General features: G+C 37.2%; 1 protein-coding gene across 15 annotated transcripts in view; it reads left to right on the plus strand.

Moving 5' to 3' along the window:
• Nucleotides 1–12486, plus strand: part of LOC126365765 (E3 ubiquitin-protein ligase Arkadia-like) — a 323922-nt gene that overhangs the window by 255116 nt on the left and 56320 nt on the right. The gene's annotated exons all lie outside the window — the stretch shown is intronic.

Here is a 12486-nt window from a genome sequence, read left to right on the forward strand (position 1 = left end):
ATTTATGTGTCAGGAAGTCGTTTCTGAATGTATTTGTTTGGAGTGTAGCCATGTATGGAAGTGAAACATGGACGATAACTGGTTTGGACAAGAAGAGAATAGAAGCTTTCGAAATGTGGTGCTACAGAAGAATACTGAAGATAAGGTGGATAGATCACGTAACTAATGAGGAGGTATTGAATAGGATTGGGGAGAAGAGAAGTTTGTGGCACAACTTGACTAGAAGAAGGTATAGGTTGGTAGGACATGTTTTGAGGCATCAAGGGATCACAAATTTAGCGTTGGAGGGCAGCGTGGAGGGTAAAAATCGTAGAGAGAGACCGAGACATGAGTACACTAAGCAGATTCAGAAGGATGTAGGTTGCAGTAGGTACTGGGAGATGAAGCAGCTTGCACAGGATAGAGTAGCATGGAGAGCTGCATCAAACCAGTCTCAGGACTGAAGACAACAACAACAACATGCTACAAATGTAGCACCATTCTTATCCATCATCTATCAGAGATCATTGGAACAGTGGAAAGTTCCACGGGACTGGAAGAAGACCCCGGTCATAGCAATCTATAAAAAGGGTAGAAAATCTGATGCGCATAATTACCGGCCAATTTCACTGACATCGATTTGTTGTAGAATCATGGAACATATTTTGTGGTCAGACATAATGAGCTTTCTAGACTCTGAGAAGCTCATCTGCAGAAACCAGCATGGTTTTAGGAAACAGCGGTCATGCGAGTCACAGCTGGCCCTCTTTGTACATGATATACAACAGGCTCTAGATACAGCTCCCAGGTTGAAGCCATATTTCTCGACTTTTGAAAGGCGTTCAACTCAGTTCCGCACTGTCGCATGCTACAAAAAGTGTGCACTTATGGTCTATCCGATGACATATGCGGTTGGATAGAAAGTTTTCCGACCGACAGAAAGCATTATGTTGTCCTGACTGAGGTGACTTCAACAGAAACAAGCATAGCTTCAGGTATGCCCCAGGGCAGCGTAATAGGTCCTCTGCTTTTTACGATTTACATAAACGATCTGGTTGATGGTATTGACAACGGCCTTGAACTGTTTGCCGATGATGCTGTAGTCTACAGGAAAGTAGTATCACACTAAAGTTGTGAACAAATCAATGAGAATTTGCAGAAAATAAATGCGTGGTGTAATGACTGGAAGTTATCTCTCAATATTAGTAAGTGTAACCTATTGCGTATAACAAGGCAAAAATCCCCATTGATGTATGAGTACAAAATAAATGCCCAGTCCTTGGAAGCTGTAACGTCCGTCAAGTATCTGGTTGTGACTATTCGAAATGATCTCAAATGGTATGATCAGATTACACAAGTAACAGGTAAGGTGAACTCTAGATTGCGGTTTATTGGTAGAATCCTGAAGCGATGCAGTCCTTCAACAAAGGAAATAGCTTACAATATGTTAGTTCATCCAGTCTTGGTGTATTGTTCGTCTGTGTGGGACTCTTTCCAGTTGGGTCTGATTCAAGAGATTGAGATGGTCCAAAGAAGTGCGGCAAGATTTGTGACTGTTACATCTAGCCATCACAAGAGCGTTACAAATCTCATGGGATATATGTGTGTGTGTGTGTGTGTGTGTGTGTGTGTGTGTGTGTGTGTGAGTGTGTGTGTGTGCGCGTGCGCGAGTGTACACCTGTCCTTTTTTTCCCCCTAAGGGAAGTCTTTCCGCTCCCGGGATTGGAATGACTCCTTACCCTCTCCCTTAAAACCCACATCCTTTCGTCTTTCCCTCTCCTTCCTGAAGAAGCAACCATCAGTTGCGAAAGCTAGTAATTCTGTGTGTGTGTGTGTGTTTGTGTGTTTTGTTCATTGTGCCTGTCTGCCGGCGCTTTCCCACTTGGTAAGTCTTGGAATCTTTGTTTTTAATATAAATCTCATAGAAAGTTTGAAGTGGGACACACTTGCAGATACACTGTGCACTAAACAGAAGGGGCTGCTCATTAAATTTCAAAATCCGATCTTCACAGAGCATGTAGAATATATATTATTACCACCAACTTTCAAATCGTGCAATGATCACCATTCAAAGATAAGGGAAATAAGAGCTCGTACTGAGGTGTCCAGATAGTCGTTTTTCCCTCATGCGATCCATGAGTGGAACAGAGGGGGGGAAATATGACATTGATGCGAATTGTGCCCTCTGCCACACCCCGCTTGGTGGCTAGCGGAGTATATATGTAGATGTAGATCTTCCTATCTCTTTCATAATTCTTGCAGAGGAATTGGATTGTGGGTGATATTTTGAAATAAGTGCATGTTTTAACACCTTCCCATGACATAATTCTTTGAAAGTACTTATAAATTCCCTCCCATTATTGGCAAGTAAGCGATTTGGTTTGCCTACATCCGTGAAGTAATCTGTTAGACAGTTGATTAAAATTGTTGTACTTGATAATTTAATGAAATATAAATAATTTTGTATTAAAGGAGACTAAAATTTGAAAGATTTAGACCAATAGCCTACTCAGAACAAAAAATAAAATAAAAATAAGGAACATCACTCTGCGCTTTGGCAAAGGACCAGAAAAATCTGCAGCTGTAATGTCATGTATTGCTTCAGGAATTACTGGATCCAATGAGTAGTTTATTTGTATATTATTTTCTTTAACTTTCTGACAAAGATCACTATTTCTTAATATCCTTTTTTATTTCTCTAATCTGATTTTTGAAATAATAAAACTTTGTCATATATTGGATGCACTTTTGTGTACTGAAATGTCCATATTAAACAATAGAAACTCTAGATTGGAATTTCAACAATGTGAGGAAAATATAAATTGCTATTTACTGTGAAAATGACATGTTGAGTTGCAAAGAAGCACAGTTAAAGACACTTACTCATAAGCTTTCTGTCACAGCCTTCATTAAGAAAGGAAAGAGAAGCATGTCCCATTCATTCATACAAGCAAGCACACCAAATGCACACATGATCGCCAACTCTGGAAGCTTGAACTGAGATTAAATCCTTTCTCATACTTTATTATCAACTAGCAAGTGTAGACCCTTAAATAGCAGTCACATCTGAATCTTTGCTTTGTTCTAACACTCTTAACATTATTTTGAGTGTCTGAGATTTGAACATGTATTGTGTTTGTACACATCTCTAAACGGCTCATTCGCTTCATCTCGATCTAAATTGCTATGTTTTAAATTTCCGAATTTAGCACCTGTGTTAAGATGGAAAGTGCCTGCAGTATGTTACTTTTGATTCCTTGTTTTTCCTTATGTGAATCATTGAGATTCACAGTGCTACCAACTGACAGGGTGTATACGACCCGGGAGATCCGAGAAAAACCCGGGAATTTTTTCATCTGGGAGAAAACCGGGAAAAACCCGGGATTTTTTTAGAATTCCGGGAATTTTTCATTGTTTTAGTTTTCGGTTAAATTTTTGTAACATTGACTGGTAAGAACCAATACTCTAACAAAGGATATTACTGTATTTTGCTACTGCAGAATAATACTGTAGCAATAAAACTTGAAAGAGAGAATAAAAATGAAAATAAAACAAAGTTGCCAAGGAAACATGCCATATACAGCAACAAAACACAGTGCTCACGCAAGCATCTGCCAACAGCAAAATGTGTCAACGGCTTTAGGAAGACTATGCAATGCTTCCTGACAGCAAATTGACTCCAATGAGCGTGACGTCACAACTGCTTACAGTAGATTCATTTGAGCAGTTGCGAGCGAGCTCGTGCCATGCCCAGTTGAGTCACGTATGAGTAGTACCTTCTCCCGCTTTTTTGTCAGAATGCTACACTGGTAAGGGCCAGTTGTTCAGTCCCCGGCTAGCAGCCACTAAGTTCTGTTGTGGGAACAGCAAGGAAAATGTGTTGTACGAACACGTAATAATGCCTAAACAGAGAAAAAAACGTGGGTTAATTAAAACGGTGATTGTGGCAGGGTTAGTCAAGTTAACAGGAGAATAAATTTTAACCCTGGCAGGAATATTCACAGAATTAGTGATGACAAGATTGTTAGAACGAGAAATATCACACAAATTACAGAAGAATATAACGACTCCAAATTTATATAAAAATTTTGTACTACTGCTTCAGAATCTAGACCGTATGAATGAAATGTGAAACTATTTCTGAACATGAAACTTTTTGCTTGTAGTAGGCCTAATAGGCATTTGATATTGGTACTTCGTGATAATATTCTGTTGTGTTATAAAAATGACCATTTGTGCCAAAAGAGTGTCGTTTATTGGGTGTATGTTACAATTGCTGCAATGTTAGGCAGACCCATTTCGTCACAAAATACACATAATCAGATTGAGAAACCACACCAGTCTTGTATTATATTCATATTAATAGCATTTTCAGTATTAGACAACATTTGGTTTTTTCCTGTAGCAAAACATTTGACAAACTTTGATGAGCTAATAGATTCTTACCCAAAAGGAAAGCATGCCATGTGAAGCTGTTCTAAGGTTAGTGAGAAAAACAATGCAAGGAGTTAAGGATTGAACAAATGTGTACTGTCTTGCTTGTCTATTGTCTTTACTGATTTTATGTATACCACATTTAATTTTATGTCATGCAAAACATAAAGTTATTATCTAACAGGCAATAAAGAGTGCAAATTTTCTGAAGAGTTACTGTTCTCCCGGTTACAAATAATCCCATCCAGTATTTATTGTCAGTTTTTATTTAAAACAGGGACAGGTTGTCAAACCGGCCAATTGGGAGCAGGAGAGGCACCACAGGAAATTTTAATTTCCACTGTCCTGAATATAGTTCGATGGCACCCATTACAAAATGTTACGTGTTTGAGTTCCACAGAACGAAATACAGTGACGTGTGATAGAATACTGTGCGAAGAGGCGTGGGACTGCACTTTGGCACATTTAAGACCAAACAATATGTCTTACATTTCCTCAAACACACACATTTTATGTATTAGACTCTTCAGAAAGATGTGCGCTAAAAAATGGACATTTTTGAAAAGTCGATTTTTTAAGTGTTTGGTGTCCTACCTCAAATGCTTGAGGGTGGGGGGCGCCTCTATCTAGTATTGCACCAGTTCAGAAATATCGTAGATCCGATGCAGATCTTCAGAGCAATCTTTAGTTGTAATGCGGAAGTCGGTAGTCTCACATGACTCGTGTTTACGTTCGGTGATCTTGCTGTTTCCTTTCCGTTTATTGCTCTTACATCAAATGAAAACCAAACTGATTTCTGTGACGGGTTAGCTGTCAAGTGAATTACATAATTACAGAAGGCTAAAATATGTTATTAGTTTCAGATTTGATGTTATTTCCCCTTTCTGACAGTGAAGCATTAATCACATAGCAGAACAATAAAGTTATTTCTGTCTATTTGCTAAAGAAATCGGGTTTTTATTAATCTTTTCTGCCGAAACAGCCAATTTATTGCCAATTTATTTGAAACTGAGTGTTTAATTCCACACTATTGGCTAGTTTCAACTGTTCGCTGCATGTCAGGTGCATGTTAATGACTTGCCTAATTATATTCATGAAGATGCAAACTTGGTTCTCTTTGCAGATGACACAAGTATTGGAATCAAGCCTAAAAAGCAAGAATCAGCTGAGGAAAATGCAAATAATGTTTTTCAAAGAGTGATTAGGTGGTTTTCCGCAAATGGACTTTATTGAACTTTGAAAAAACACTGTACATACAGTTCAGTACAGGGAAAGGCATAACACCGGAAATAAATATAGAGTGTGGGGGAAAATCTTTAGCTAAAGCAGATTGTTCAAAATTTCTGGGTGTCTGTATTGATCAGAATTTAAACTGGAAGACACACATTGACAATCTACTGAAACGATTGAGCTCAGCTACCTATGGTATTAGTGTCATTGCAAATTTTGGAGACAAGCACATCAGTAAGTTAGCTTACCATGCATATTTTCATTCGTTTCTTTCTTACGGAATCATCTTTTGGGGCAATTCATCACTAAGAAAGAAGGTATTTATTGCACAAAAACGTGTTATCAGAATAATGTCTGGGGCTCATCCAAGATCATCTTGTAGACAATTATTTAAAGAATTAGGGATATTGCCAGTAGCTTCACAATATATATACATCCTAATGAAATTTGTTGTTAGTAACCCAGATCACTTCAGAATTAATAGCACAGTCCACAGCTACAATACTAGGAGACAGGGTGACCTTCACTACCGTTCATTGAATTTGACATTGGCACAAAAGGGGGTGAATTATACTGCCACAAAGATTTTTGGTCAATTGCCAAACAATATCAAAAGTCTGACAGACAACCATTAGGCATTCAAAAGTAAGTTAAGGGAATTCCTGAATGACAACTCCTTCTACTCCATAGATGAATTTTTAGACATAGGACAAAGAAATACAGTAAGCATTAACAATAGTACCGTATATAAGACTAACAATGATTATTTGGGATAAATGAATCTTGTGTACTTTGACACGTTCCACATCATTACGAAAGAATCGTGTTCATGATCCATGGAACAAGTAATATAACTAACTAACTAACTAACTAACTAACTAATCGTCTAGAACGTATGGCATTATGCCATAATAAAGAACTAAACATGAGATAATACAGTACTGGTACTTCAAGAATATTTACATCTGAATCTGGACATATGAATGTGCACTTTAAGCCGAATTGTGCATTTTAGTATGGTTCACGAAATACCCGTGCCCTTAGAGTATCCTCTAATGTCTTGTTTCTTTTATGACATTATGTAAGACGTATGTTATCAGGCGCCCTCTGGCAAGTGCTGAAATGAACCTATTTGTACAGCTCGCTGGAAAATATTGCAAATGGTGGTTTGAAAAGCATTACTTTCATAGTACATTTCCTTTTATGCAAGATAAACTGTGTGTGAGAATGTACGATGAATTTCATAAATCCCAGAGCGTTTGACTTTTCATTTAAAAATCAACTCTTCGAGTACGACGATTTGCAATAATTTCGAGCCCAGAAGATCTAACATTTTTCTGGCACATTTGAGTGACGTATCTTAAAGTGTAACACGCGTAAAAAAGGGGCAACATTATATGGGAAAGCATTTCTTTTCTTGTAGCAACACTATGTATATTAATTTAAACCATTAACTTTCCCTACTTGTGTGTTCACATTACCTAACAGTGATGTTGCTTTTGGCCGACTACATGACGTGTCCTATGTTCTGAATATCCGCTGTCATCGGATGGCGAGATCACATGAAGTGAGCTATGACTGGCTTACAAAAGCACATCACAATCACGATTTCAATGCTTCGAAAGTAATATGCGGTGTTTGGTGGAATTTGAATTTCTACTTTCGTGATATGAAAATGCGCAGTGTACATGTTGCTGCACGTCAGACATCTTCCCAAAACGTGTTTGGTTCCCTGAGTTTCGTTTTCTAAAGTGTCGGGAAATTCTTCCCCCATGTATAAAGCCATAACCATTCAAAAGACTGATAAGTTTTACAGTTCTGTGGAAAAGTATACTCTCACTGAACACGGAAAGAGTTTATTTTCACCCAGGAGGAAATGTACTTCTAACCGGGAATTCCGGGGAATTTTTTTCCCTCGTCCATGTATACACCCTGAACTGAATTTGCACCACAGTGAGATCCATGCTGTTGACCTTTGTTGCTACAAGCAACAGATATCAACTCCAGCAAATCTTTGTACACCAAAATCACCAATTTTCTTCAAAATGTCAAATCTTCTGAGTGGCATAAACATATTTTGGATCAACATCCAAACTGAATCTGTTCTTAATTATAGACCTACAACAGTTCATAAATCATTCATTGCACTCATAATTATATTTAAGGTATTGTTAACAGGTTATTAGCAATATCACTCTGCTGGTTTAGACTGTAATATTTTAGTGAACAAGAGTTAGGAACCACTGGGGCAAGAGGAGGAGAAAATTCTAGAAAAAATATTTGTTGTTGGATTAAAGAGCTTTGATGTAGTTATGTAGTCTTGATATGTTGTACGTTACTGCTGTTGTGGCTGGCTGTACTGTAAAGGAGATGGAGGGGGTGACTGATGGTGTAGCAGCAAATGTTGCCTTTCCTGTCATCTATGTTATTGGCATAATGGCTTGAGCAAGCTACTGTGAGCCAAAGAAGGCTGTGCTGGTGTTTACATTGAAGTGATGTTGACTTGTTGGGAGGCAGAAATTGTGTGTTTTGTCACTTTCTATTTGGGGGATGAGTAACTACACATCTTGTTCTAACATGTCTAAACAGTAAATGGTCATAGGATTCTAAAACAGATAGTGTGTAGACTTCCACTGGGCAGTGATCTCCATGAATATAAACTCAGCGAGATGGCGCAGTGGTTAGAACACTGTACTCACATTCGGGAAGACAATGGTTCAATTCTGCGTCTGGCCATCCTGATTTAGGTTTTCTGTGATTTCCCTAAATTGCTCCAGGCAAATGCGAAGATGGTTCCTGTGAAAGGACACGGCTGACTTTCTAATCCTATGAGACCGATGACCTTGCTGGGTCTCTTCTCCCAAAACAACAAACCAACCATGAATATAAATAAACTGTAGGATCCACTAGAATCGAAATGTTAAATCACGAACTACTAATGACTACCTTACCTTTCCTCATCCAACTTTATAATTTTACTGAATCACCAACTTGCAATAACCTTACAATACCTCATATGTTTGCAAGTTGAGAGCTTCCTGAGGTGCAACTCCACCTCGGAAGTCTCATAACTTGTCTTCTTGGATCGTCGTCCCACTATTAATCTGCTTGTGAAAACAAATAAACAACACTGTAGCAAATGATTTTGATCCTTTCATATTTGACACACAATGTTCCCTTTTTGTTGATCAAATTTGTAACATTTATGAGCTTCATTATTTGACCTCGATTAAGAAGCTACGCTGGTCAACGTACATTCACAAAGTTCACTGGTGGTAGACTAACCTCTTGCATACACAATTCTGATATAATAATCATGCTGTATGAATGATGAGAGACTTATTCTACATTTACAGCCATACTCCGCAAGCCACCTGATGGTGTGTGGCGGAGGGTACCCTAAGTACCTCTATGGGTTCTCCCTTCTATTCCAGTCTCGTATTGTTCATGGAAAGAAGGATTGTCAGTATGCTTCTGTGTGGGCTCTAATCTCTCTGATTTTATCCTCATGGTCTCTTTGCAAGATATGCGTAGGAGGGAGCAATATACTGCTTGACTCTTCGGTGAAGTTATGTTCTCGAAATTTTAACAAAAGCCCGTACTGAGCTACTGAGCGTCTCTCCTGCGGAGTCTTCCACTGGAGTTAATCTATCATGTCCGTAACACTTTCGTGATTACTAAATGATCCTGTAACGAAACGTGCTGCTCTCCGTTGGATCTTCTCTATCTCTTCTATCAACCCTATCTGGTACGGATCCCACACCGCTGAGCAGTATTCAAGCAGTGGGCGAACAAGTGTACTGTAACCTACTTCCTTTGTTTTCGGATTGCATTTCCTTAGAATTCTTCCAATGAATCTCAGTCTGGCATCTGCTTTACCGACGATCAACTTTATATGATCATTTCATTTTAAATCACTCCTAATGCATACTCCCAGATAATTTATGGAATTAACTGCTTCCAGTTGCTGACCTGCTATTTTGTAGCTAAATGATAAGGGATCTATCTTTCTATGTATTCGCAGCACATTACACTTGTCTACATTGAGATTAAATTACCATTCCCTGCACCATGTGTCAATTCGCTGCAGATCTCCTGCATTTCAGTACAATTTTCCATTGTTACAACCTCTCGATACACCACAGCATCATCTGCAAAAAGCCTCAGTGAACTTCCGATGTCATCCACAAGGTCATTTATGTATATTGTGCACAAGTTCATAGCTAGGGCTTAGCACACATCCAAAATATACATTTTATATACATTATTGTAGTCAATTATAAACTGTCTGAGAATTGAGAATTGCATAAACCAAAAACTACGCAATGTTTACAATTTCACTAGTAGACCTGGGCTGCTTAATGAGAACTGAGCTAAAAATTACAAATTACACCTGTTTATAGGCACACATAATGTAGAAAATTGAAAATTGGTGTAATACTGAACTAGTATGTTTTAGTTGTTATTTAAACGACATCAGTATTAAAGGGCACAAATATGCAGTAACTAAAGAAGTAAGTCTGTTTAACTGAGATGTATGTAAGTATAAAATGTCAAAACCATGCTTACTTCTTTGTGAGGATGATTTTAATGTGTACCAGGATTCCCAAAGCTTGCCAAAAAATTTAAGTACAGTAAAATTTTATAATTGGACTACGTAACAAACTAATAAATTATGCTAGTGAAATTATGCATTTTTGGAAACAGAAAAATCAAGACTGAAAAACTGTGGTATGGAATTTTGGAAATAATTAATTTGCAAGGATATAACATTCTAGAACATAAAAATTTTTGAGTACAAATAATTTTTGAAATATTAAGTTTTTGAAAAAAGAAAAACAATGTTGAAAAGATGCGAATGTAAGCTTTGAAATGAGTTATACCAATCTACAAATAAACACATTTTAAGTCACCAAAAATTTCGCTGTTTCATTTTTTCCATGTTTAGTAAATAATGAATATTTCATGAGAACAAGTAGAACAGTCTCACCTTGCACTGTTACAAACACTGCCTGTGTTATGGAGATTTCTATGTGTCTAATTATACCCAGTTTATTAGTAAGAACTTTTATATCTAGGCCTTCAAATCTGCTGTGCTTAGAGAAGAAAATTTTGGACAATTGTCGCTGCAGTTAGTCATGACACACTTCCAATTTTCACAGAGCTTTTTTAATTTTTGTTAATTATGTGCTTCAATAACAACTGACATTCCAAGCTAATTAGTTTGCCAAGAGCCATAGAGTGCAGCCTGCTTTCTACGAATGAAATGAAAGAACCTACATCACTTGGTGCATACAAGTTGCCAATGCGAACACTGTCCCGTTGTTGAGATAGCATTAGCGCATAGTAATTTCAATTCATAGTAATTTTTGTGTTTTACTGTGTTGATTGTTGAATTTTTTCTCCGCCAAATCATCTTATTGCCATTTTTGAGTTATTCATTTCTGCAGCTGTTGTATCGATGTGTTGAATTTTTTGGCACTCCTCCATTATGTGATGTGATGACTGGATTACCAATCAATTTGCTAATTTGTTCACATGGCATTTCTTTATCCACTGTTGCACAGCATAATTGACTGTGCAAAGCTTGTGTAATACCTGCTACACATGGTGGAGATTGCAATATTAAAAAAAAAATTGGTGTTTGGTATATGAGCAGCTATATATTCAATATGGATGTTAAAATTGTCACTGTTATCAGTTTATGAACACTGTCTAAGCAAATATATCACTTTACTATTGCAAAAACATTCACTTGTTGAGTTCAGGTTTTGACAGTAATACCCACAGTGGCTAAATGGCTGCTGGTTTTGTCTTCTGAGATGTAACAGTATTTGAGTGTGTAAAGGTTTTCAATATGTCAGGTCGTGCAACTACTCCTGAATATTGAAGAAAAGACATTTTTAATATTAATAAATAGCAGCATTGATGCAAAAAATTAAAAATGTCTTTTGTTAAATATTCAAGTGGTTTTACATTGATGGCCTCAATTTTAAGCATCGCCATATACAGCATGATACAAAATGAAGTAACTTGCTTGAACTATCTATCTCTTTTATGTTTGTTTCCACACATTACTGACAATGTCTTTTGTGGCATGAACTGCTAACAATTAGCTGGTAAATGGTAGATCTTGTCATTACTGAGCATCAGCATGCTTCTTCAGTAACAAATACTGACCACAGTCCAGAGTGGAAACAAGATTCCATTATACTTGAAATCACTAACTGTTTCATCAAAATTTTATACTCTCATTATTGAGACAATGTGTAGATGATATGTGTTATTAGTCTTTAATGCTGAATCCTTAAGATATTATGAACATTGTACAAAGTTATCTGCTTATTGATATTTATTTATATATTTGTGTTGTGTTACTTTGCTTGCCCATTGAATTGTCATCCCAGTAAAATTGATAGAGTGCATGGCCTTATGCATTTTGGTGCATACATTAATATGTGCTTTTTTGGCTAGATGTTACAGATATTATACTATATTAAGTTCTCATTTTCGTAGTTGTTATCAGACTTTGTTTCTGTAATTGTGTTTGTATGTGCAGAAGAAGCCGAAACCAAACTATTTGCCTTCCAGTTACTGCGTTGGTCATATCATATGTCGACAAGAGTGACTAGTATCACTTTTAAATTAAACATCAAGCTCAGCTGTTCCAAATTTGTAATTAGACACTTGTAGTTCTATCAAGAAGTAGCGCCCCATCAGCTGGATCTGACAGTTCCGTATGATGACGCAAACTTCCATTTAAGGCAGTTATCAGTTTGTTGCTCTGGACAAATAAATCCTAAGTTCTCAATAGTGTGAAGTCTTTAAATACAATCAGGCCTT

The sequence above is a fragment of the Schistocerca gregaria genome, chromosome 4 (genome assembly GCF_023897955.1).
Source record: "Schistocerca gregaria isolate iqSchGreg1 chromosome 4, iqSchGreg1.2, whole genome shotgun sequence".
Lineage (NCBI taxonomy): Eukaryota > Metazoa > Arthropoda > Insecta > Orthoptera > Acrididae > Schistocerca > Schistocerca gregaria.